The following is a 7,288-nucleotide window of genomic DNA, read 5'->3' as shown; positions in this document are numbered from 1 at the left end:
CAACATGGCGAAAGAACTGGAAGCGAGGTGTAGCAAAGCTAATGCAGTGAGCGCTCAGCTACGATCTACTCTCTTCTGCAAGAAGGAAGTCAGTACCAAGACTAAGTTATCTGTGCACCGTTCAATCTTTCGACCAACTTTGTTGTATGGGAGCGAAAGCTGGGTGGATTCAGGTTACCTTATCAACAAGGTTGAGGTTACGGATATGAAAGTAGCTAGGATGATTGCAGGTACTAGTAGATGGGAACAATGGCAGGAGGGTGTCCACAATGAGGAAATCAAAGAAAAACTGGGAATGAACTCTATAGATGTAGCAGTCAGGGCGAACAGGCTTAGATGGTGGGGTCATGTTACACGCATGGGAGAAGCAAGGTTACCCAAGAGACTCATGGATTCAGCAGTAGAGGGTAGGAGGAGTCGGGGCAGACCGAGGAGAAGGTACCTGGATTCGGTTAAGAATGATTTTGAAGTAATAGGTTTAACATCAGAAGAGGCACCAATGTTAGCACTGAATAGGGGATCATGGAGGAACTGTATAAGGGGGGCTATGCTCCAGACTGAACGCTGAGAGGCATAATCAGTCTTAAATGATGATGATGATGATGATGATGATGATGATGATGATGATGATGATGATGACAGAATGTTCGTGTTTACTGGCAAAACAGCCTCAGTCCAGGACTTAAGTTTCTTTACTTGTCAGGTAATGATAATTGTTAACAGATTCATGTGGTAGACGTGCGATATGTTAGTTGAAAATGAAAATGGCGTCTAACAGCAGTTCTTCATGAATTGGTGTTTTTGAAAACGAAGAAAATAATGACCAAAAAAGGAGGAAAGGAATGAAAATGGCTGCAGAATACAAGTGAGCTACTATAAAGCATGCTAAGGTTAAAGGCTTGGAGCACGTAAATCATGGGGAAGTTACTTTCAGCTAGACAAACAGGACCTCCTTGTGGGTAAGCAATTTGGATTTAATTTTGTTTCACAATATTGTTGGACACAATCTTCTTGTACACATCATTGTAGCTTACTGAGACTGGTAATTACTAGTAATGCAGTCTCTTGTTTATAAAAAATTATGATATATTTCAGATGCAGGAAACAATGTCTCAACTTCCAGAATGAGATTTTCACTCTGCAGCGGAGTGTGCGCTGATATGAAACTTCCTGGCAGATTAAAACTGTGTGCCCGACCGAGACTCGAACTCGGGACCTTTGATACTGGCAGAAGTAAAGCTGTGAGACCGGGCGTGAGTCGTGCTTCGGTAGCTCCGATGGTAGAGCGCTTGCCCGCGAAAGGCAAAGGTCCCGAGTTCGAGTCTCGGTCGGGCACACAGTTTTAATCTGCCAGGAAGTTTCATATCAGCGCACACTCCGCTGCAGAGTGAAAATCTCATTCTGGAAACATCCCCCAGGCTGTGGCTAAGCCATGTCTCCGCTATATCCTTTCTTTCAGGAGTGCTAGTTCTGCAAGGTTCGCAGGAGAGCTTCTGTAAAGTTTGGAAGGTAGGAGACGAGATACTGGCAGAAGTAAAGCTGTGAGACCGGGCGTGAGTCGTGCTTCGGTAGCTCAGATGGTAGAGCGCTTGCCCGCGAAAGGCAAAGGTCCCGAGTTCGAGTCTCAGTCGGGCACACAGTTTTAATCTGCCAGGAAGTTTCATATCAGCGCACACTCCGCTGCAGAGTGAAAATCTCATTCTGGAAACATCCCCCAGGTTGTGGCTAAGCCATGTCTCCGCTATATCCTTTCTTTCAGGAGTGCTAGTTCTGCAAGGTTCGCAGGAGAGCTTCTGTAAAGTTTGGAAGGTAGGAGACGAGATACTGGCAGAAGTAAAGCTGTGGGACCGGGCGTGAGTCGTGCTTCGGTAGCTCAGATGGTAGAGCGCTTGCCCGCAAAAGGCAAAGGTCCCGAGTTCGAGTCTCGGTCGGGCACACAGTTTTAATCTGCCAGGAAGTTTCATATCAGCGCACACTCCGCTGCAGAGTGAAAATCTCATTCTGGAAACATCCCCCAGGCTGTGGCTAAGCCATGTCTCCGCTATATCCTTTCTTTCAGGAGTGCTAGTTCTGCAAGGTTCGCAGGAGAGCTTCTGTAAAGTTTGGAAGGTAGGAGACGAGATACTGGCAGAAGTAAAGCTGTGGGACCGGGTGTGAGTCGTGCTTCGGTAGCTCAGATGGTAGAGCGCTTGCCCGCGAAAGGCAAAGGTTCCGAGTTCGATTCTCGGGCGGGCACACAGTTTTAATCTGCCAGGAAGTTTCATATCAGCGCACACTCCGCTGCAGAGTGAAAATCTCATTCTGGAAACATCCCCCAGGCTGTGGCTAAGCCATGTCTCCGCTATATCCTTTCTTTCAGGAGTGCTAGTTCTGCAAGGTTCGCAGGAGAGCTTCTGTAAAGTTTGGAAGGTAGGAGACGAGATACTGGCAGAAGTAAAGCTGTGAGACCGGGCGTGAGTCGTGCTTCGGTAGCTCAGATGGTTGAGCGCTTGCCTGCGAAAGGCAAAGGTCCCGAGTTCGAGTCTCGGTCGGGCACACAGTTTTAATCTGCCAGGAAGTTTCAATGTCTCAAATTGATTTCCGTAAATGCATTGTTAGAAGCAGTTAATTACATGAAAGATTTTGACACTGAGAACAAACAAGATGTGTTCTTACAGGGACAAACTGAAAGTATTACCATAAAAAGACGAGCCTGGTACTAGGGTAGCTATGTTCAAGTATTATGTTAAAGATTCAGGCAAGCAGATAGTTATGTAAGATAGCCTTCCTCAGTGTTTATTGTGTTACCGAATCCAGGATGAAGAGATTGTGTAAGTTGCTGATTCATGGCAAGTCTCCTAAAGACCAATGTGGAAAACACAAACCAGGGAACGCAAAAGTGGCTGATATACTTGCTACTGTTCATGCCCGTATTGTGTCATTTCCAACTAAACAAACCCACTATGGAAACACAGATGTTTTCTACTTAAACAGTGAACTAACTGTGAAAACTATACATTAAATGTTTCTTGTCGAATATCCTGATAGTAAAGTGTCTTACCACTATTATCACAGATATTTCAATAACCATTGGTAGGCCCAGTGTAGACACATGCATTATGTGTGAATAACTGAAAGTTAAAGTGAAAAGCGGTGCCCTTAATGTTTGTGCTAAACGTGTAGCTGCAGCAGAACAAATGTCATAGCAAAAAGTTCTACAAAACACCAGAAGATGCAACCAAGTTATGCACTGAGAGAGAGGATTTTCTTGCTTTAACATTTGACTACATGCAAAATGTATGCTTGTATAAGATACCAGTTCAGGACATGTATTATTATTGTCAGCTGACAATTCCAGTTTTCTCTGTGCGTAACATGAAAACTAATTCAGTATACTTCTACATCTACCATGAGGGGCAAGCTAAGAAAACGCCAAATGAGGTATGCAGTTTTCTCCTCCATTATTTCAATACCTGTGTCTCATCTAGTGTTAAAGAACTCTGGTTGTTTTGTGACAGCTGTCCAGGCCAGAATAGGAACAACACTCTCATCAGGTTTTTAATTGCTGTAAGTGCTCAGAGACATTTTTTGAACATCAGACTTCTTTTACCTATCAGAGGACACTCCTTTCTGCCAAAAGATAGGTACTTCGCAGTAGTAAAAGATGACTGAGGCGTGTGGACATACTCTACACACTGAAGGACGTGTGTGAACTCATAGTCAGCTCTAGCGCTAAAGGAAATTTTACAGTTACACTTGTTGAAAGTCAGGATGTTTATGACTATAACAACTGGTGGCCACATTATTACAAAAGAAAGCCAATTCCATGGAGACGTCTGTTAAGGGCGTTCCTAGAGATAATAAGGTATCTTTCACTGTTTCAACTTTTGTGGAATTCTGCTTTTCTGCAAAACAGATCGGAATAGCAGTGGCAAAACCATTCATAGGAGGAATAATTCAACATTCTTTCATCCTTGGGCCAACATATCCACATGTCCCTGAACTATCACACAGACATGCTTATCTAAATGGTGTGTGTCCAATCAATGAAAATAAAATTAAAGATGTGTGCAGAATGCTCAAGTACATTCCCGACTAATGAATCCAAAGCATTTTATGAGAAAATTGCAGCTTGGGAAACAAAGACAAATGAGTAAAATTGCAATTTCGTTTTGGAATTTTGTCCTGTATGTTTATTCCCCTGGATAATTTACTGTTCTATGTATTCTGAATGTGTTTTTCAATAAAGAAAATACATTATTATGTATTTATATGCCAGAGTTTTATTACATAGGAAGTAAAACAGAAGTTAATTTGAAAAACGACTTAAGTCCTTCTTTTTTAAATCAAGATTTGAACATGAAGCAGGTACAAGATCACACTTTTGTAATGAAAGTCTTATGTAGTTTTGATGTATGTAACATATAATGCCATAATTTAGTGCAATATATGTGTCAGTATGATAATAGACAGTTTTTTTTTTTTTTAATGTAACTCTAGGGGCTTAAGTCGTTTTACAAATTCATGATTCATTTTGAATTTTGACCAAATACGACACTGTGTAGACATCACTCAGGAATTGCTGAATGAAGTTGCAGGCTTTCAAAAAGAATACATGAAATGGTGTGGTGGCCCTCAACTACGTACCCTCTGACTCAGAGTTGAAATATTAAAAGTTTTGGCTGGTTTCATTGTCTAGGGGCTGGGATATGTAGTTGCCGCATTACAAGCCAAATACTCTGAATCTACAGTATACAATATGAATATGCACATGAATCGAATGGTTGAAGGTTCCTACCACTTGGCAATTGCGAATTTTCAACGTGACATACACATTTATAAATGAAAGATTGCAATTAAATAAAATCTGCAGGTACTATCTTAATGACTTTAAATGATGTGTATGATCGTAGAAGTACTTTTGAGAATGTGGTATATTTCTGCAAAACACTTATTGGTGTTGATTGTCCAGCAATTAAATAAAATATAAATTGAATAACAGGGAAACAATAGATTCCTACTTCATATAGTTAGATATGAACAACAACATAGCTCACGAGATATTCACTTCTGAACGCATACTACGTCTTCATTGCAAAAGCGCACAGAAATCACACAAAAGCACAGATCGCACTACAAAATATTTCTATCTGCCGTGACTATGCGCAAACTGCTTCACTGTCAAGGTCTTTCCGCCAACCGTCCGTCCGTCGCGCCATTACATCCAACACCTTCCATGCCCTGTCCAGAACCGATGCTCCTTCCCAACCTCCATACGTCTCTCTTAGTAATGAGCGATGTGATTGGCTAGAGTGCTTCCGTCATGTCTCCAAGCCAACGCACACACACAAACGTTTTGAAACACATTAGAAATACTGGATTTACATTAAATACCTTGAAATTAAATAAATATTCCTATGGCTGGACCATAAACACTCTCTAACACACATTATTAAATACATAAACAAATCAAATAAACGTATATCAGAGGAATAGCAACAAAAGGTAGGCCAGTAGCCTAATGTCTCTGAGCTTTCTAAAACACAGTAAATATTTAACCAATTTCTTCATGAATAGTATATATCGGAAATAAACAAAGACATAGACGAATAAATGTATTTATGAGCATTCTGTTACTGTTTTTTCGTGTCACCGTGGAGTACTTAACGGCCTGACGCGATTAGTAGTAATCGGCCACTTTGACCTCCAATAACATGTGTACTATTTAAGTTAGACTGTGATTCATATCAGTATAGGTTTACACTAATAGCTTTCTAAAGACATGTAGATCAACGAAATCGGATGAACTGTTTAGATTTTGGAAATTCGTTGCTGGGTGTTACTTGTATAATTTATCGTCAGATACCAAACTTTAAACTAATAAATATATTGAAAATCTGGTTACACCATCAGAATCGTCGTACAAATAATGGTAATGTACATGTTTCTTTTTGGGTATCATGATTCATCTGGCTACTATTAATTTCTATACAAACTGTGAAACGTCTGCCATTAAGGTTTCACAAAGTCCGCCATCTTTGGCATTCCCAGCGTGTCTCCTTCATTGACACAGCGTCACTATGGAATTCCCAGCCAGGCTGCTGGACCATGCGCTGGGGCTATCCCTGTTGTCCGGCTAACATTTGGCACCACGTGTTTGCTGCCGGGCCCCGACTGGCCAAGCGGCCCGTGCGCTCACGCCAACTCTGAACTTAGAATATTTTGCCCGTTACCTCACAAAGTCAACAATGATCCAGAACTTCTAAAGAAGGGTATAACAGGTGATTGAACGTGGGTATATGGGAATGATATTGAAACCGAGGCCCAATCATCCCTATGGGGAAAAAAATTGACAAGTTCGATAACATGTGAAGGCTTTCTTCGATTACAATGGGATAGTGCATTGTAAGTTCCTGCCTCATGGTCGTATGGTCAGTTAGGAATACTACCTGTAAGTTATATGCCTTTTGTGAAGCAATCTGAAGAAAATGACCAGAACTGTGGTAAGACCCCTTGCGGAAACTGCATCACGGTACTGCTCCCACTTACACCTCAAAGTTTGTTCGTGATTTTTGGTGAAAAACTACACCATTATGTTGCCTCAGCCACCATATTCATCAGACATGGCCCCCTGTGACTTCTTTCTGTTCCCGAGGTCGAAGAGAACAATGAAAGGATGTTGTTTTACCACCATTGGTGAGATAAAAACAGAGTCACTGAAAGAGCTCAACAGCATAATTGTGAGTGAGTTCCTGAAGTGCTTCCAAGATTGGAGGAAATGCTGTCTGAAGTGTATTATATCTGAGGGAGATTACTTTGAAGGGGACACAGCTGATGTTGATGAAGAAATAAAGATTCTTTAAGAAAAAGAAAAATTCCCATTATTTGTTGACCACATCTCATATACTGCAGTCTTATGTATTGATAAGGCATGTGGCTACACTATAACTGCGTTATGTCTTAATTTATCATTTTCTCTGGAATAACGTAGGCATTTCTGAAGGGGTGCAAGCAAAATTAGCGTATCACAAATATTAACAACATAAAATCCATAATACAAAAAAATTGATACAGGGTAGTGTGTGTTTCAGTGAAGACAAAATTGTTCGCCACGTAGCAGCAGATGGGTTCAGCGAGCCATCTGATCGACAGTATACGTTACACAATTTATGACTTTTCTTAGATGTACTGTATTTTCATATTCCACAAATCATGTTGCTAATATTTGTGATGTATGCTAATTTTGCACAATAATCAGAAAATAAGAATCATCCCGCACACTATATTGCAACTGAAGAACAGGCCATGA

Source organism: Schistocerca cancellata, chromosome 1 (genome assembly GCF_023864275.1).
Source record: "Schistocerca cancellata isolate TAMUIC-IGC-003103 chromosome 1, iqSchCanc2.1, whole genome shotgun sequence".
Taxonomy (NCBI): Eukaryota; Metazoa; Arthropoda; class Insecta; order Orthoptera; family Acrididae; genus Schistocerca; species Schistocerca cancellata.
Note: the sequence above shows the minus strand (reverse complement) of the source record.